The 20,909-nt window shown below is 49.3% G+C and overlaps 1 protein-coding gene across 3 annotated transcripts in view; it reads right to left on the bottom strand.

Annotated features, from left to right (window-relative positions):
- Positions 1-20,909, bottom strand: part of Atx-1 (Ataxin 1) — a 111,615-nt gene that overhangs the window by 76,564 nt on the left and 14,142 nt on the right. The gene's annotated exons all lie outside the window — the stretch shown is intronic.

Genomic DNA, 20,909 nt, shown 5'->3' with positions numbered 1-20,909 from the left:
GCCCCATGCTTCAGCGTGCAGCGAAAGCGCAGAGCGTTCACCCACGGTCTCTGTCGGAGGCGGCCTGTTTGAAACGATGCCACTTCCTTTAAATTTTCTTAGGCGCAACACTGGATGCCAGTCACGCACGCCTATACGTAGCAAAAACTCGAGTAATTTTATATGCGGCAACGACAGAATAAAACATGATCAATCTTTATATATGGCACAGCCTTATATCGCACGCGAGGATACAAAAGCAAGTTCCTTTCGGCGACTCGGAAATTCGCTCCGTATGACTGAAAACGGAGGTTGCCTACGCTGTGCACGAAGCGGACATCCCGCTGAAACAGAAGCTCGTGCACGTTTAATGTCAAGTGAACATAAGCATTTAAATTTGCTGTCTCGCAACAAGTGCGTTCAAGCTACACTCGGAGCGGTAGAGCGCCAGCTGGCCACCGTCTCCTAGGCAACAATGACTGTGCACTTGGCTCGTGTACAGCGACCAGTACTTGCAGCATACCAACTGTAGGGAGTTTTGTTTCTGAACACCGCAAACCTCCATACCGACGCCATGAGAGATACGGTACTTGCGGCGGTAAGTGGATCGGCGCGATACGACTGCAGTACAGTGGGCCGCTACGCCTGTACCTGCTCGGTATCCAGTTGCCACCGTGCTGTCGGTCCAAACCTGAGCGCACGTGTAAGCGGAGCGCTCGTCCGTTCGGCACACGTAGTCGACCGCACGTCTACCGCAGGTACTTCTACTGATAGAGCGCTACAGCAGTAAAGTCATGCCAACCGCATTGGTCCTAACAAAGCAGTTGCGTTAGGACTTCATTTCGCTCCGCAGCCTCGCGTGACAAGTGTGATCGACTCAGCACACTGAAAAGAAATGTTACAGATGTGCCGAATATCGCCCACATGAAAAATCCGACAAATGGCACTTGAACAATGGCCTGATAAAAAAAAATATATATATAGCCGTCTCCGGATACGCCACTGTATACCAGTACGCCCTATCCCGAGGACGCGGGTTTGATCCCTGCGGCGGTGGCCGCTTTACTATGCAGAAGAAACGCACAGGCGGCCGTGTTCAGTGCGATGTCAGTGCGCATTATTGAACCCCAGGTTGGCAGGAATTATTCGGAGCCCTCCGCTACGGCGTCCCCCTGAGTGGCATTGGAACGTTCAACCTCATAAAGCAAACCATATAGCAGTGACACGTCTCGTCTGCACCAGACGGAAACAAGGGTCGAGGGCCTCGGCAACGGAGACGGTTTCGTTCGTTCCGTTGCCATTCGCAGTACCAAGCGGTTTGTATGTCGTTGGCCAATCTGTATTTTCTGCCCTTTGGTGGGCTGCCCTAAAGCTGGACCCAGAGTACAGGCGGTGCATAGAACTAGCGCACGTTTTCGCGGTTCAGCGCAAAGCCGTAGCCTTTATGTAGATATTGGTGGATTAGGTGGATCTCAATCTTGGTACTTTCCAACTCACCGGCGAACACTCTAAACCATTCACCGTCGTCTCGGAACACCATTCATCACCCGAACGTCGACTTTCAAAGAGTGTGCGTAATCTCCCATGCATAGAGTTCATCCACTGCAGCATAGCTCGCTGAAGCTGATAACGGGCGAAGTATTGCAAATCAGCCTTCTTTGGTAAGTATTTATGGGTGCAGACCGCACTACTTTTTGCGGTTCCGCTTGAGCGTATATCTATAGCCTTGGTCTTATTATTATTATTATTATTATTATTATTATTATTATTATTATTATTATTATTATTATTATTATTATTATTATTATTATTATTATTATTATTATTATACTACAATGATCTTTTGCTATACAGAATAAACCAGAGATATAGATCTGTGAGGATATGCCCACTTTTACTACAAAACGGGTTCATGGGAAGGTTAAGGCATGCATTTGTTATAAGGAAACGAGCATTAAAGATCTGCTCATATGCATCCAAAACAATTTCACGGGAGTGAGGTTTCGCTTAGGGGCAGATATTCCCTAGTCTTACGCATATTCCCCTTACGTTAGCGCTACCAGCTGCAGCAACAAACGCACTGCATGCATTGCAATTGTAATGCTTATTTTATATTCGAAACTCTTGGTAAAGACAACTTATCATCTTCCTAATTAATTTCTTATACACGACCTGTTCTGAGAAGCGTGGCATAAAAATATTGTGGTATGTTAGTATAGCGGAGTAAATACAATATTCTCGTTCGCTATGAGCTACACAGCTTGGTGGAAGGCCTCAACAAACCTGAATCCACAAATAAATATTCCTTATACAGTGAACCATGCTTTAACTAGTAAATCACGCATTATATAGGCACACTGTAACACATCACTCGCAATAAAAATGCGCACTTGCTAGCCCTATAGTTTCGTGCTGCCATCGTCTCTGCACTGTTTTTGCCTGGGTGGGTCTGGCCTTCATCTCAACACTCGGGTAATTAAGCTTAACGGCTATTTATACGACAGCGTACGTATTATACAAAGCTCTGGTTACAAAACAAGACAAAAATCCAACTGCAGTGCGGTGTCAAGCAAGATACACACGAGAACGAGCAAGTAGTGTATTTGCGGCATCTGACTGGACGCGTGCGGATGTACCGCGTGCGACTTCTCTGGGGACGTGTCATGCAAAAGCGGTAACTTTCAGTCTCCTTGGAATAGGCCAATCAACCTATCTGCACATGCGCCTGGTTTCCGGAACTGCCGCCATTGCTAGTTGCAGTCTCCCGGTCAACCGCGCATGACCCTGGTGTTTCAGGGAAGGCTTTCAAGTAATTAAAAAAAAATAGTGAATTCAAAACAGAAAAGAAAATATTTGCAGGAACAAGCAGTATGCCGCGTACAAGATGCTGCAAAACGCCTCTAAAAACCAGCTTATTAACTGAAGCCCACTAATTAATTTTTTAATTGTCGCAGTCGGGAGGTTTAGTACAAAAGGGGAGTTCGAAGCCGTGAATAAGATGAGACATATCAGTTTTAGAAACGAAGAAAAACTCATTTTCTGAAGCCCTACAGCGCAACAGAAACTGAACGCAAGAGATACGCAGGAAGTTCGCTACAGAAGCGACGTCCGGTGAAGATTTCACGTGGACCTGGTAACGGTGGCCCGCGTTGCTTCGCTTGGTGTCAATCGTTTGACGGCCGTAACAGAAGTTAGAATGAGTTGAAGAGGCCCGCCACAGCTTGAAGTTCAAGCGAACTGAAATCGCGTTTGTCGAAGATATATTTCAAGTTTAAAATCAAACATTTTTTTGCACCTGTCTCGTCAAGATATCGCCCCGAAAACAAAGGGGACACGGGAGGGGGGGGGGGGAGGGGGGGGTATTGTTTTTTTTTTCGATTCTAAGCACCCTCCTCCCTTTCAAAATAGCGATCGTGGAAAAAAAAAAAAAGTGCTTAGAATCGATTAAAGATGGTATGTTGCACTCGTCTGCAAGCTGTCAATATATGAACTTCGTTCCGGATCCGTCGTCGCCCACGACGCAATACGGCCAGCCAAGCGATATATACCGCCGGTGGGAACTGTGCCCCACGGAAATGAGCTGCGTTGTCGCGGTGACTTTTTTTTTTTTTTTTTTTTTTTTTAACCGCAATCCTGCATGCAGCTAGCAAAAACTAGCTCTTGACTAATGATAGCGCATGCTGTCTTATGGAATGGGTGAGAGGCAGCCACTCGCACCTATTTGTCAAAATGCGCTCGGAGATCGTAGCTACGAGCAATTATTCGCGCGCAAACATATATCGGGAGCGCATCGCGAACCTTGCACCATCATCTGCTTCGTCTTTCAACTTGAGCTCTGACATTTCAGCGTCGGTCACCTTGAGCTTCGACATTTCAGCTTCGAGCGCCTCCATGACGTCTGCGTCAGGCGGCGCGTGGAGCGTTGCGCAACGCCACGTGACGGCAGAACGACGACGAAAAGGAGGCATCTCGAATGAACGGTGCTACGATTGGCCCGGACGTCGGGAGGACAGTCTTCCCTACTTTGGGTTCTTGACTCCCTCACTCTCACTAGGGACAAAGCACCAACTCCTTGTGCAGTAGACATTTTTAGCATTTCCTGGCGGCCAGTGCTGTCCCGCCACGCAGTCGCGGAATACACGGTGTCACGGCAGATCGCACTCGCAATAATTCTCGAAGCAGGGAAAATCAGCAAACGCTTTTTTTCCCCCTATCTCAATAGGGGGAAACGGGTGAGGCGGCAGCCGGCGTCAGCGAATCAAGGGGCGAATTCTGAAAGCTCCCATGTGATTTTGGACGCTGACATGGTTGTTCAAGCGCGAGCAAAGTATACGTGCATGGCGTTGAAAATTTGGTCCGCTGATTGTTAGCTTCCACGACGCTGGTATGGCATAACTGCATGCACAGTCAATGAGATATAGAACGAAATAAAAGCACGCCTGCAGACCTGGATTTGTTAATAGCAATGTGAAATACACTTGAATGCCTTAAAAGCACACAAGTTTCAATCTCAGCGAAAATGAAGGCGTAAGTGCTACTCTGACGTCATCAATTTCTCCATGACGTCAGTGAAGGGACGATCCTTGGCGGCTATCTATTTTCTAGGTAGCCCGAGGTTATTGCTCAGAGATCGGCGTACAACGCCGACTTCCGCGTCGTATATTCGACGGCCGCGATACCCCCTTCATCGTTGCGGCGCGTAGATATACGGCAATGCACGTGTGCCTTGCACTGCTGTGCCCTCATTCATTTCAAGGACTACACAACCAGTTTAGACGAGTGCCGTTCGATAAGCGAAGTACCTCAGGCGAATTTATACTAGTTTTGAACCATTTGTCGATTGCTACATCACCCCCTTCTCAAAACACACAGAGTTGGCAGAATTTAGAAAAGATTCTTTCCTTATTATTTCCCCCATCTGCCACTCATAGCAGGCGCCAGTGGTTTGAGGGCACTCACCAGTGAAAGGAAAATAACGAATTGGAAAAGGAACCCTTCTTAAATGCGAGCGCATGAGAATTGGAGGGTACCCGACGCAAATAAACCGCTTTCCAGACTACTTGGATCTCCTCACTTTGAAACCAGCTGGACAGGATTTGATCCGTCAGGTGCAGAAAATGTCGCCCGCACCAGATTTGTGCAGCCGACGTCCGCCATCTCGCCTATTGTGAGCGAAAAGCAAACGCCTCGCAGCGTGGCCGTGAAATCGCTTACACAAGCCACGTGGCGGCAAGCGTGCTCTTCCCGAAATCCGCGTTGCGCAACCGGCAGAAGGGTGCCCATTTAGCCCATTTCGCGCCGAGGAGTCGTGTTCCCAATCGGCCATTTGAGCTTTTCCCAAAGCGGCTTTGCCGGCGGCCGCCATCGGTCTGATGAGAAAAAGGATTACGCGGACAGATTCTCATGTTCTTACGTTTTCGGGCTGCCCTTTTCAAGGACGGCAGTTTTCCCCTCTTTGCCCGCCCTTGTGTTGATTCGCGGTGTTGCGGCTAACGGGAATCGTTGCCGGCACTTTCTTCCAGTCTCCCCCGCTACATGCAGCAGCTGGATTTTCGATAGAGCGCGAAATTCTGAGAAGTGTCGACATCCTGCCGGGAACGCCGTAAGCGTAGCATTACATGTTTTCGTCGGAAAGACCAAGATCAGCCTCGCCCTGACCTTTTGTCCCATTCTGTTGTTTTGACATCTTTTGTCGAAGTCTGTTGCGAAACGTGTTAGCATGTATTGTGGAACGCGTTTCCTATTGTGCTGTACACCGAAACACGGCGCGATTCTGCTTTGCTCCAGCGCAGGATATGAAGTACACTTGATTTGCATTGCGATGCTTGGAGCCGCTCCCCACGGTCTGACCACGCACTATATGGAGTATGACACGAGGCCAAAATAGAAGTACAATCTAGCCAAAGCAACTGTGCCGTCTTGCAGCACAATGTCAGCGGTGCACGATTCTGCTTCCGCCAAAAATACCCTTGGCAAACGAATACGCGCGCAAGGCGGACCATACGTAGGCTTAACTTTAAATGGTTTTGCATTGTTGCCTGCATTTCTATTTCTTGTCTTCAAATAAAGTACACCAATGTCGAAGCCGCATGCAGAGGACCGTGCGGTCAGACCTCCAAGCGCGCGCCGAGTCAGCCTCGCAAAGGGCGCTCGCCTCTTCCGACGCTTTTGTCAGCGACAGGTGCCTGTTTGCTACGCGCTCCTGCTTCGGTCAGCCAGGAAGGAGCGCGCGCACTCCATGTACGCGCACACGCGAGCCCCGTGCTAACAACGGCGCCCAGCAACTGTGTCAAACTTTCCGGGAAAGAGAGGAGACAGTCCCGACACGGAGCACACAATGCCGGTACGCGTTGCACTTGGAAACAAAGTGTTAGATATACTCGACTATACTGCGTCGACTCATTTCTGCGCGTTCATCTATTTGTTTACGATCGCCTGCGTCTTGGTTCAGCCCGCCAAACTGTGTCGCAAGACTGTATATAGGGCTGATATTTTGTTGGCTCGCGCACGCCAAGTACGACCCGTGGTATTTTCCGGAAAGCTGCCGCTGTGCATTGTTCACTTGATAGTCGCGTCGTGTCAGCCCGAGATACGTCTTCGTAAAGTCGCCTTGTTTTCGAGACAGGCTTTCCGACAAATAAGTCCGAGACGTGGAGGTGACCCGCACGAATGGCGAACAGGACGCACTGGAACGTAGAGGAGTCGCGCAAAGGTGCGGCCGCTTGCGCACAGGCAGCCATATGGCTAAAAAACAATGGTGATGCATGTTGCAGAAATAAAACAAAGCAAGCAGGAGCAGGCCAAATTTTTTGGCTTAATTGATTACCTGTCGACAAAATGACGATTTTCGAGCCTACAATATCGTGTTGGCAGCATAGGGCACCAGTTAAAAAAAAAAAAAATCAAATCTCGTAATTAGACTGAACGGCGCCAAAGGCAACCGCGGAGGATGCAATTTTGTGCCGCGCTGTTTATTGCGAAATTATCTGAACAAAGCGCGCGAAATGTTTGCATAAGGAGCGCGAACTGTCAGCAAGTCGCACCCGGCAAGAGCTCCCTATGGGCCGCTGACTTGGAGCGCACCAGGTTGATAAGAAAGCGATCTAACCAGAATTATGTCATTTGCGTTTCATTCTCACACCTAACGACTTTCCAACTAGAACTTCTGGTATATTTCGAGAGGTTCATACATTATTCAATCAAATGAAACTGATTCCGCTGGCGCCAACACGATGGTGAAAATATGCCTCTTAATTTTTTTTTTTCTTATAGGTGTGTAAGAGAGGCGACGTGCAGTATTGCAGGTGAGTGATTGAGTGAGGCTGAAACGTGGAGGCTAACGGAAAGGTTCTACTTAAGTTGAGGACAACGCAGAGAGCTATGCAACGAAAAATAGTGGGTCAGAGAAATAACTCGAATTAATGACACTCTCCAGTGGATATAAAGAAGAAGAAACGGGCATGGGCAGGACATGTAGTGCGAGGAGAGGGTAACATATGGTCGCTTAGGGTAACAAGTTGGATTCCAAGGAAAGAAAGCGTAGCAGGGGGCGGCAGGAAGTTAGGTGGGCTGATGAGGTTAAGAAGTTCGCAAGGGTCAAGTGGATGCAGCTAGCACAGAACCGGGTTAAGTGGAGAAAGATGGGAGAGGCCTTCGTCCTGCAGTGGGTATATAGTCAGGCTGATGATGATGATGATTGACAATACCACGGGAGCGAGCCATGCCGCCCGTAGCAGCTCTCTGAGCGCAGATGGCCTTGAAGAATTCACATTTGCTGTTACAAGCTGCATAGATGTAGACGACGCTGGCAAACAGAGCATAATTAGAAAGACGGAAGAAACGAATTATGTAAGAAAGAAAGAAAGAAAGAAAGAAAGAAAGAAAGAAAGAAAGAAAGAAAGAAAGAAAGAAAGAAAGAAAGAAAGAAAGAAAGCAAATGGACCGGAAACTATTATCAATTCTAAGCGCTTACTAATTTCATTCCTGTGACAATTTTCTTGGTTTAAATTCTCGGTTCGCTTTAGCTGGGACACCTTGCATATACTTACGGGGCAGGGCTGCTGAAAGCACTTCACTTTCCGGCCTGCAATGTAACTTAAGGTCCCGCAATCCCCGCCTCAAACATAACGATGATGCTTACACAATCCGTTTGCTTCGATAAAAAGCACACATACGTCAGAACCCCTCATGATCATGTGCAACTAACTCGCTGCAGAGTAGCAGGCCAGATTTGAATTATTCTGGCCAACCTCTCTGTCTTTTCCTTTCAATAAATCCATGTATCTATCTAACTCGCTGCTAAGGTCAAGAAGCGACGACAATAATGTCAAAAACGGAATAGCAGTGGTGTAGTGGTTTGCCAGAGTCTATGCAGTAGAATGCACTGACGGTTCGAGAACACACTGCACCTGCAAAAGAGGCTCACACCAATACAACACAAATGAAGAAGCAGTGCCTGCGACAGACTGCGAAACGTGCGTGCTCGACATGATGATAAAAGACAGAATCAAAATGTCAGCTACGAGGGGGAGTAGCTTTTTTGCGAAAGGGTGGTGTGCACGAAAGTACGCAATGACGGAGTTCAGTAGCTAGCCAAAGCAGAAAAGCTGCCGTGCCGACCATGCCATCCTGAGCGCGCGGACAACAGCTTTCTCCCTTGATCGTGCTTCCTCCTCGGGGCAACATCACCCCGGTCGGTCCGCAGATGGCCCCAGCGGGGGGCCCGCGACCGGGGCGCGCGCAGCGGCCGACCCTGCACGCGCTCGCGGCGGTAATTGCGAAGAATGAGTCGATCGCTCAAGACGCCCGGAGCGCAGACGCCCGGTGCGGCCTTGCGGGCACAAGTGGCCACGTCGGTGCCAGATGGCCCCTTCCTACGGGAAGAGAAATAACGGAGGTCGCGACGACAGTTCCCGTTTTGCTTAGGGAACGTGTTTCCTTATGCACGCATCCCTGCGGCCCGCGGCGGCGGAAACGCACGGCCCTTGGGCGCGAGCACAATCGGCGGCCGGCGTCACGCGTCCGTGCGTCGCGTTTCGCGCGCTTTGCTTGCCCAGTAATGGAGCAAGTCGGGATCATTGGCATTCGGGCGGCGGCGTTTCCCGTCTCGCGGAGGCAATCTCGTTGTGTTCTCTAGCGTGATTCCCGCGGTCGGCCACAAGTCGGTCGGGCGTTGCTCGTTCAGTCGGCCTTCGACAGGGAGGTGCTTCCTGGACGACGTGCGTACCGAAATGAGACGGCAACGCTTAGCTTTGGCAGACGTTTCAAGCTTGGGGCGGAGCAACAACAACATGAGCAGTGCATGGATTGGGCGATTTCGCTGTGTATAAACAAGCACATAAGCCATCAATGAGGCCCCCGGGCAAGTGACGCGCGATCTTTCGAAAGCCTCGAAATCATTCGACTGCCAGAGGGATTCAACGCATGACCTTCCTATCTTTTCAGCTCACAAGAACACTTCTTCACTTCAGTGCAAGGAAAACGACCATCGTTGTCGCCGTCGTTATTCATCAGAGCGAAGGAAAGTGTACGCACGGCACATCAGGCAGTTAACTGCAGCACATCAGCAGTGGACATGCCGTTTTCTCAGAGATTCCTGCGTGCCCCAGTTTCAGAGTGGGCGGAAAAAAGGTCCTCGCGATATTGAGCTTTAGATTTTAATTCGATTCAAAAATTTGTATGGCATTGCTCTACGGCTTGCAACTCCCTACTGACGCTGCGTTGACGAACTATGTCAACTGTCCTCCACTCCAGCATGCCTCTGGCAAGGAGGTTGTTGGCAAGTGACCTGGCAGGCCATTGATTGGTCGGCTGTTTGTCTGACGTCACGAGAGCACAGGTAATGACCGTTTTTAAGGGGGCTGCCAATTTGGGCAGCATGTTTGCGATGGAAATCAAACCCATGCACCGGACCCTTGAATTTCGCGTTACGCTACCCATATAGGTAGAACGAAAGGAAGAAGATGGTTTGCACGGTATAAAAAATAAGAACTGAACAAGGGTAAATAGGGTACGCCTCAGGTCGCAGATGAGCCAACGTTTCGACAAGTGGACTTGTCTTCGTCTGGGCATGCCCAGACGAAGACAAGTTCACTTGTCGAAACGTTGGCTCATCTGCGAACTGAGGCGTACCCCATTTACCGCTACCCATATAGGACATTCAGACACCTTATATATATCGCTGCTTCCAACTCGGGCAGCACACTTAGCGGTCCTCGTTAGAAGTATGAGTCTGGTAGTTGACATGACCACGCACTGATTGGTGGACCGGCAGCGTGACACAAAATTCGGATGGCACTAAATTCGAGTGCCGTCATCTCGTCGTTGTACTGTGCCACAACGTATGCAGCAGAACGTGTTTAGCCGTGAATGCTGAAACGTAACGTTCAATATAGTCATTAATCATGAGGATATACAGAGATATTACGCATAACCAGAACTCATAAGCACTATAATTCTTTCGCCTTCTCACACGTAAGTAGTCTTAAGTGCCAATTGTTTCGTTATACAAATCGCCCGCTCAGCTTCCTCACATCGAGATGATCAAATGAATGGCACGGTAGACCATATGCACATAATTTCACCTCAGCGGCGGGTGGTATGTGAGCATCGGATGGGGCAGGGATTGATCTCCGGTAGCACCCACCGGTGATACCCCTGGCCTGGTGTTCGACTTAACTGTGGGCTGAGGTACTTGGCAAATGAATGTTGGACCCCCCCAACGTGAGTATATAAAAATTTCATGGCAATCTTTGGCCCAAGCTGTCCTTAAGAATTCGTCATTTCCATCCTTACTAATACGGCCAAGGTTAGCATGCAAATGCCTCGTAATACCAGACTAACACTCGGGCCCCAGCGCTATCGCACACACCATCGGGTTTGGATATATGTGAAGAACGGGCCAAGGTGAGGAACTCCAGCGTGCCTCATTGCGATCAAGCTGTGATAAGACTGGCAAGTCAGTGATGACGCTGCCATTCAAGCAGATAAGCAACAGTCTCGAATTGCTATTGTGGGATTTTTCTCGACGTGTCGCTTTTGAAGCCTGCTCGCAGACCAGAGGTCCGGAATTCATCTCACTGATCGGAATAGCCAAGTTTATTCTCGGTGGCACAAAGCGCGTACAAATTACACGCGTATTCCGCGCGAGGAAAAAAAACAAAAACGCACAAACAAGTTCGCCTTGTCGCGTATACGTGTAATAGGGGAAAAAAATTTTGCAAGGCGTTCCAAAAACAGTTGAACCTAGCACAATGCATGCTTCGGCCCTAGTGTGTACATTGGACGACGAATACGCATCATCGGCTTCGACACGAGCCTATCGGTTTCGACATGCATATACGGGTTTTAGGACAGCGTGCGCAGACAAACGGAAAGCGTACACTAAATGTATAGTGTGCTTCATAATGCACAAACGCCAAACAGCGTGAATTTGTCGTTTTCTAAAAGATTCTCTGATCATGAATGGAGCAGCGAGCTTTTTTTTCGTCTCGCATTGTAAATTGTTTGAAGTCCTGACGCACGGGCCGTGACAGCCCACGGGCGCTTCTGTATTTCGCCTCCATTGATGTACAGATCCCGCCATCTTTGGAAGAGTCGGAGCGCCAAAGCGACTGTCAATATACGGCCCACTGAGCCTTCTCACATCGCCCGCAACAAAATGTGAGGGGGATAAATTTCTTGCATTTCATCCTCTGTTTTCACGCGCTTGTATATTCGTGCTCTGGGCTACCATCCGTCACAAAGCAATGCCATCACCAAGCGCCGGCGTGGCAACGTACGTGTATGCGAGTGTGAACAGCTACTTTTTTTTTTTTTTTTTTTTTTTGCCGGACCACCGTCGCTATAGCTGACACTGTGTCACCGACAGAGCCAGAAACAGTGACTCAACCGTACTAGCCGACGGAAGCCTGCAATAGTCACCACTGCGGAAGGCGTTTTCGCGGTCGAGTAATTCCAGCGACTCGTTCCACTGGTTGTTGCGGTCAGGCTTAATCGCAGACACGACGCGGGAAGGCCGTTTCTGATGATATAATGGAGGCGGCTGTCCGTAACAAGCACGCATGCATCATCATTTCAGTTGCGCTATCTTTCTCTTTCTTTTTTATTATTTTCTTTTTTTTTTTGCGTGAAGACGCTGAACGCACGTGCAGATATGACCTTTTTAATCATCTGATGGGGCAGCGGTACCATTTTGGGCCACAAAATAAATTCGCTACGGAGCAATTTATGCAATGGCGAATTCCCATCGGCGATCCGGAGCGCTCCCCCATTTCTGACAAATCGCAAGATAAGTAGGAGCCGTGACACCATAGTACAGTCAGGCCTTGGGATCTGAATTCAAATCGCCGTGCTTTTCCGTATCACCGATAGGAATTCGTCTTTAATGGCAGCTAGATACAAAGTAATGCAAGAGCCCAGACGTCCCTTCAGGACTAAGCCTCTGTCGTTTCGTTCGCTTATTCCCTCGTTAACGGATTAAGAAAGCAAACGCGCGATTGCTGCGCGAAACGGTTCTCACACAGCGCTCTCCATCGAATTGCTAGCAAAGGTCCGCCTGCTTGCCACGCGCTTCCTGGGCTCCGGAAACGGCGACAAGCGCTTCCGATAAGGTTGCCGCGCAAAAGTTGCGCAATACATGAAGACATACTTGAGTAAAACAAAACAAGCATAAAAATAAAGCACCGATATCACAGCGTGGAAGCTCCTGTTAAGTGCTTCCATATCGAACAAAGCTGTCCTTGCTCAGGGGCAATGTATGGGTTTTATCGTCCACGGCACGTTCACTCGGTGCTACTAGACGGAACGCAATCCCTGACGGGACCGCAACTTCTATTGCAGCTACGACTGTGTATGTATTGCGAGTATGTGACAGCTTCAGCGTACAAGACCTTTCTACAGAAGCTGACGTACAGAGCGATCCCCGTTTAAACGAAAAGCGGCCCCGTACGGCTCGCGGTGGCGTGTTCAGACAGCGGGGCGCAGTGTTATCGCAGCCCCGAGGATGCACGCGCGCACGTCAGCCCAGGCTTCATGCGGCCTTTTCGCGCTGGCTGCCAGCAGAGAGGGCTTCGGCGGCCATTTAGGCAACTTGGCCAAGCCACTGCGGCCCGTCCGTCCCGCCTCATGGACCCAAGAAGGTGAGAGAGAACCAATCATGGACCATGGAACCAATGTGCGAATGCACGGTGCCATTTTCTGCCACCCATCGCAGCACGAATAAAGTGAAACTGTTCCTTAGCAAGGAGTTTTGGCATCTCTTGCTCAACTGGGAAAGCAGGTGAGCCTCCATGGTTAGCCTCACTGGCAACGCCAGCCCGCAGGCGCGACCTTCGGTGGCAGCTCCCTGCGGTCGCACGTTGGCGCGGAAAGCACCTTTGCGTTAAAGCCCCCTCCGCGTCAGCGCCACCAGTCGCAGAGAGCTCGGCCGGAAACCAGATGCATGAGGCGCCTCTTCCCGAGAAGGCGCCTTTGTGGCGCTCACGCGCCGCTGATTCACGCGTGTCCACAACAGTGCGCACGGACTTGACATCAGCGCGGCGGCAAGTAACGGAGGTAAGGCTTCTTCGGAAGCCGTTCGAGGCAGCGCCGCGGGGCTTGCATGACAGCTATTTTGCGCGGTCACTGATTAGCCGGTCCCGTCTGCCACGACTCTAATCGTACCTTCTTTATCAAGACATTCAGCGGGTGTCGAAATATTTCCCCCCCCCCCCCCCCCCTGTTTCTTGTGTACGCCCTCGAGGGACACACTAACCCACAACTATAAGTGAATAAATAAGGGCACTCAGAGTGTTAGAAGCGTTTTTGCTTGTTTATTACGAACAAACCGAGAAAATCTATCGAGGAAATTTATTGCTCCGCGCTATTCCCGAGTGCACACTGCAGGCTTCGAGAAAACTCACGGTCCCTGCTTTTAGGATATAAATCACAACTTTGTTACGTGCACATCGAAATGTACAATTTTTGAAAAAAAAAAAAAAAAAGTCCATCTATGCATGTCTGCTCTTTTTTTTTTTTTTTTGGCGGCGCAATCCATGTATTTTATCACCCTACAGAGGCAACCCTGAAAAGAGCTATCACAGGGCGCTGTGACTTCTCGACAGGTCTAATGGGTCAAACCTGTCGTATATATATATATATATATATATATATATATATATATATATATATATATATATATATATATATATATATATATATATATACCATTACTGACTGCTCGCTAAGTGCTCTCTTTCATCGAATCCGTTCGCAGAGCATGTCTTGCTTCACATACAGCGCCCTGTAATTGACCGCCGCTGGAGTGTTTGGCCGATTGCGAGTACCGAAGAAGCGACAGCCAACTAGAGTCGCGCAAGCCGGCAATAAAACCGGAATACGAGCGAAAAGCCTTTCGAGTTTCGCTCGTGCCACGAACTTATACGGGAACGTTTGCATGTTACAAGCGCCGATCGGGCCGCCAAGCGAAACCGCAAATTTTTGCTGCGTTTTTTTTTTTTTTTTTTTTTTTCAGCAATGACGCGTTGCTAGCGCTGATGTGCTGCCGGAAAACGTATCACGAGTCAATGCCGCAGCTTTAAATAGCAAGTATACTGAGGAAACATTAAACGACGCGTCGCTTTCCGGCGAACGTCCTCATAAGCGCTTTTATGCCGCTCTATTCACCTGAGTGCAGATTGTAACAAAGAGCATTAAGTGCAGAAATTCTGCGAGCAAAAGAGCTCAACGAGTTGAAAGGAGAGAGAAAAGGCTGCATGCGCAAACTAAGCTGCTATAGCTTGCTCGAAGCTGCACAAAGCGAAGTTACCAGTTGGACGGCTGCCCCTATCGAATTCACAGTGAACGTTGAAAATGCAATTAATTTACCTTATTCAGTTCAACATTGCGACGTGGGAAGACAATTATATGGCTTCCCTTCGTTCTGAAGGCTGTCCGCTTCGAAAGATGACGCGGCGAGTGCTCACCGACCCTCGGAATAGTATGCACTCTTAGCGACCACGTGAACGGCGTTTGCTCAGCTATTGCTCCCCTTCATTTTTTGTTTTGTAAGTGTTTTTGTTTTTGTAATGTATCACCACTTCGCCAACGCGGCGTAGGCGAGTAGTGAGAAAGTTTGCGTTGTTCTTTATCACGCATCACAGGTGACTCAAAGTGCTGGCTGGTTGGTGACGATAGACCCACATCCCCGCGCGATGTTTGTGATCATCCCGGTCAGCGCGCTGGTCAACTCAAGTAGCCGACCTCAGGCAGAGAAACGTAGCCATTCAGCCGCGCGCGTGCTACACGCGTACGCGCGTGGCGTGCGTGTATGCCGCGTGGCGCACAGGGAATGGGGCTGCCACGGGACTCTGACGACACTCGTCTTTAGACACGCGCTGACTGCACACGGGGTGCGTTTCACGGTATTGAAAATGATTAAGCAGACGCCCATTTGTCTGGCAACTTGTGCCGCGACATTCCCATCGGAAAAGTACTCCGAGAAAAAAGAAAGCCATGCAGACGTGCGCGCACACGTACGAGCGAGCAAAACCAGCTCGTCACTCGAGTCGTTCGACAGACGCCTAGGCTCAGTAAAGGTAATGACGAAGAAAAGGTCAGAACTGTCCTGCATACTAATTTCAGACAATTCGCAGTGCGGACCACTGCAAACTCACGCGGCCACACCAATGGCAAATAAATAAATAAAAAATAACCAAAAACAGCCATCCCAAGCTTGATCGAGGACATCTCACACCAGTCACGGTGATGTTAATTTTGTAATATGCGAACGAACATACATCAAACCCAGATACTGAGCATTTCAACAATGCCGAGCGCTCGGAGACAAAGCATTGGCTTTACAAAACGGCTCCGGCATCGTAACTGTCGTGAAAAACGCAAAGAAATTTGTTTTCTAAACCTTCGTGCTTTGCTCCAAAACGACTGACAAGGCCACGAAGGAGCTGGAGTCTTGCAAAAACAGTGGCACGTAACCCAGTCCTCGGCGCAGCCGATTACGGCGCGGGGTTGTGCGAAAAGCCACCAGTTTTGTGGAGGGCAATCCATGATGAAGCCGTGCTCTCGACGACGAAACAAGGCAATACCACTTAGACTTTTAAGGCCTCTCCACGGTTTCGTGACGTCACCGTACTACGACGGCCGTGTAGGTTCGGCTTACGCGCCCGCATTGCTTTCCCACTCAAATCCGCGTGCTGATTATGCCCTTCGAAAGGAAAATTACATTTTCCAACCGTGTTTTGCTTGCGCAGAGCCTAACTGAATGCTTTTTTTTTTGTTCTTGTTTCCTTGAAGGTATAACTAGTTACATTTCGAAAAACTATTACTGATTTTATATCAATGCGCGGATGTATGAAGATACGTTCGTTATTTTTTTATTTAAAATGAACAATGCAAGGGACTTTCTCAAATTGCATTTTATTTTCAGAAGAGAAACACGAGCCAGTAGGAGGTAATCAAAACTGTTACACCACTGAATCATAGAATGCAACAAGCGAAGACAACCAGAAATTGCTCAGCAAACAGCAAGAAGTTGCAGTATATAGAAATAGAACACAAATATCAACAATAAAAATACAACAACAAATAATGAACAAAAACAGTCACAAGCAAATATAGTAGTCAGTTCTTCAATGCCTTCAATTTTCGCTCTTTTTCAACAATACGTTCATCATTTTTTCTTTTGCAAAGGTTATTTAGAAGAGTGTTTGCTGCTGCACTTAGCACATAGTGCATTACCAACTGTGGAGTGTGCCCATTCTCACACACAACAAGGTCAACGCTGTCATTTATCACATCATGTGTGAGTGCCAAGAGCCTCCTTTTGATTTGGTATTGCATGGAATTGTGTTGCATGCTGTTCGCTCCTCAGTTTATCAAGAACTATTTCTGCAGTAAGAACGGCATTTACTATGGAAGGCTGTGGAAACTTGAGACCACGACGGGTCATGGCCTTGACTAATTCTCCACCTTCAACTTCAATGCCATCTTCTAGCAGTAAATTTTCTTTGCAAGCCGTGCACGAAAGCTTTTTGAATGCAGCATGGGCACAGTAGCCAGCAACGTAAGTGGTTGCTGGGAGATTTGGCGCCTTCTTGTCATAGTCATCGTCCGTTACCTCAATGTCAAAATTGTCAAGTACAGCATCGTTTAGGTGGTGTTGAACAAGGTCGGCTGTTTCATTCTTGACGCTCAACAGTTACCCGTTCGTTATCTGACGTCATCAGAATTTCCGTCAGTCGAGTACAAAGTAAACTGAGCAACAACTCCTAAGGTGGGCTCCGGTGTACCCGCACAATAGACCAATTCTGTTCGTTTTGTCGTTTTCCGGCCTTGGAAACGCGCGACGCATTGGCAGGGTCAAGTTTCTAACCGGGGCGTTTCTTTCAAGCCGCTCGTCTGTCACAAAAGGGTGGCCACGGACAGAAGAATAGAGGGGACACAGCCGGCCGAGGAGGGTTCTCCGAACCGACGGCAGCTCTTTGTTCACACCCCCTTTTCATGCGGATTATTCGGTGCGTTCGCTGTTACGCCTGGCCTTGACACTGGGGTAATTGAGTCGCAGGTGGGGTCAAATTCTGCGGTCGAATTTTGTCCACTGGTGACTCAGTCTTCTTCTTCTTTTTTTTTTTTTTTTTTGTCAAGTCTCAGGACTGAGCATGCGCCGAAGGAGTTATGAGCGAAACAGTGCCACTCAATACAGAAGGAGCTGGCAACTATAGATGGCCCGCTTTGAGTGTAGAGTATGGCGTATGGAATCGAGACCTTACCTACAGTACGCCATTTGGGTGCATGGCTTGATTTCCGGCTAGTGCCACCCATCAAGCTCGCTGACCATGTTTTTTTTTCTTCCTATTTTTTCCCGTATTTTTCCCTAGTGTGAAAGCAAATTATGAAGTCTGGATACCTTTGGTGCTACAGGCTTGGAAGGGATAGAGACAAAAGAAAGTAGACGTGCACGGTTTCTGGTTTTGCCTGCCATTCCTAAGCCATAAATGGCCGAGTGAAGGCAGACAGACCTCGTTACAATGAGCGCCTTCGTAGCTAGTGGCTGTCGGTCGATCGTCCATCGAGTCCGCGAACGAGGGAGCGAACAGAGCGTGAGCAGTGGTTCAAAAGAGTTCTTAACTGGTAGGCTATAGTTGGAATTCTGGCATCACTTCAATAAGGTGGTTGGGAGCAGCGCCCGTGTTGTTCATTTCTCTTGTCCTGTCATCGCGCTAAATGCATCGCACATTTGGTGTGAGAAACAGGCAGTTGCGCATGTGTAAAATTGTGTATGTAGTACCTGTTCTGGAGCCTGCACCAATATCGGTTAGAGCAGTTAGCTATCTCACGCTACTCTAAGCTGTTGCAAAGCATTAGTGGAGCGAAGATAGAATTTAAGGCAGGATGTGTGCTTGTTACATGACGTCGGTACGATGTTCCCGGATTTTAGGGTTTGACCACTCGTTTTTCCGTTAAAGGGCTGATTTGGCCAGAGGATCGAGGAATGCAGCAGATCATTGCAGCACCGTTTCGTGTATCCGCTCCGGTTAGCTTCAAGGCCCATGTCTGACGTAGTGCTTGGGCGCAAAATAAGGCTGCCGTGATGAAACAACCTTTTTACTTTCCAGATAACAAGTGAGCGCGGAAACCGAGCTCAACGGTGCAACGCAGCGTCGAATGATGGAGCACGACAGACAGCCAAAGGAACAATAGCGAACAAACCCTCTCGCTAATCTGCACCGTCTCTTCCCATAGAAATGCAGCCCCAAGGCCGGGACTGAAACCACGCCGCGACAGCAGGATGTGCTTGTCTATCGCGGCTGCAAGAGGCCCTGCCTGTGACTCGCGACGACGGAGTGATTCAGCCGACGCGTGACGCGGCCGACTCGCAGCCTCTCTTGACACGCGCGGACAGCTTCGGGCCAGAGGTTGAAACCTTTGCGATATATGTAGTACTGCGCACGCTGTGTACTCTATATCTCGGCGCGCCCACGAGCGCAGCTGCCGATGACAGAGCAGTGCGCGCTTATTCGCGGAGTCCCCGCGCGTGAACGAATGCCAATTGATCATGTCCGTATTCAGGAGTGCTCCGGCTCGGAGGCCTTTTCGCGAGTATTTGCGGGGGGCTACAGGATCGAGTATCGGGTATGAAGCTGTGGAACTGATTGATTAACTCACCGACTAAACAATAGCAAATTTAACGCGACCGTCTCTCGTTTGTGTCCTTTGTGTACGAATCTTGTTCAGCACAGCTGAGTGCACGTGCAGTGCCACCCCAGTTCAAGGGGACCTCGGCTATCTGCAGTTATAAACAAACTGCCTCTCAGTTTCGTTTTGCCCCAATTGAAAATATAAATCAGCCGGCCGAAGCGATGCTTCCTGCTCATCTGCATCCTGGAAATTGTTTGAGCTGAACGTTGTTTATCGACATTCCAGCAGACCCGTATGTCTGCTGTTTTTCAGCGACGGTAACGTCTTAAATAAGAATAAAACGGGGCCATGTAAATGACAGGCCTCCATGAAAGAGCCTTCGGTTGCCAGAGGCTTGTGAATGCCGTAAACTGCCCTCCCATTCCGCCACCACACGGCGCTTGAATAAAAACTAAAAAAACAATCTGAGAAGCCGTTGCTAAAAAAAAAAAAGGAAAAAGAAAAAAAAAAGAGGGAAAGGAGCGCACTCGCATGTGACCGATCAGGTGGACGATGCCAGAAAAAGTCAGCAGTGCTTCTCGGTGGCAGGCGACTCGCAACGATTCCAGAGGCAAGATTACGGCGGCCAAATGTAAGAAATGCCACAACTCACAAGAGCCGCCAAATCCGAGCGAAACACAGCCGAGGAGCTGTCGACTTGGCTGTTTGGCCAGGTGTGCGCGCACAATCGAACGTCCCTTCCCGGTCTGACAAAGTGCCCACGCATAACTAGTAGCGCGGGAGATAAAACCCAGAAGCCCGAGTTATCGCCAAGTGGCGACTCGGGGAGGTCGCGCAGATAACTTGCAGCCCTGTTTGCACGCCGTCGCTGGCTGACGTTTACTGATTCGGAAGTGACGCGCAGCCTGGCGACGCCGTTTTGCCTGCTGGGCAAACAGCGTGCACGCCATTCGGCTGACCGGGTGCGCGCACACCGTGTATACAACTCTTCCTTCCCCTCTCTCCCCCAATGTGTATGGCATCGCCTGCTATCGCCATCAATTAGCAGAGCTCGCATTGCGAAGCGGTGGGCTGAAAGGAAGATCGCGTTCGAGCCCAAGTTACGTTGTTTCAGTGCTGAGAAAAAAAAATGGGGGAGGAGGTTGGGGAAACTATGTTCCAGACCTCCGCGGGCTGGCGTCGGTGGCGCAGGAAGCCCCACGATAGTCGACACGGATGCAGTCTCGGCGGCGCCAAGAGGAGATTGTATGCTTCGCTTGCGTCGCGTCCACATCACTGGAGAAACGTTTTGCAGCACCACCCAGTTCTCGAGCCGCCAGCCACCACTGCAGTGTGATGCCTCTAGGCATGGCCTCTGTCAGCCACTACAACAATATAGAAACTGCAGGGGACGAACTTCTTTCGAATCACATCTGTGCCGTATATAACGACATATAATCTATTCGCGCGCGCTGCTCGTCGCGGTTCGGTGCCTAGCGGCTCAGGAATTGGTAAGAAGGGTAGACAAAGTATTCTACAGCGGATAGACGGTCGCACTGCGAAGGGGCGGACTGCAACAACGGTGGAGCAGGCCAGCATTTCGGTGTACGTTTACACAAAACGGCTGTCGACGTTACTTTTCCTCGCAAAGCTCTCCGATAAGGTCGCCTTCGTCCCAGTGCCAAATTTTGCTACACCTAACTGAAGTTAACATTAGCATGGCGACCATTTGAGCCAGTTGGTACGAATCTATTATATAGAACCAGCGAAAGACATGGAACGCAATTAAAAGAAGTACACAAAAAGAAGTATTTCTT

Source organism: Amblyomma maculatum, chromosome 1 (assembly GCF_055883805.1).
Source record: "Amblyomma maculatum isolate TAMU_Amacu chromosome 1, ASM5588380v1, whole genome shotgun sequence".
Classification (NCBI taxonomy): Eukaryota; Metazoa; Arthropoda; class Arachnida; order Ixodida; family Ixodidae; genus Amblyomma; species Amblyomma maculatum.
Note: the sequence above shows the minus strand (reverse complement) of the source record. Positions and strands in the feature narration are given on the sequence as shown.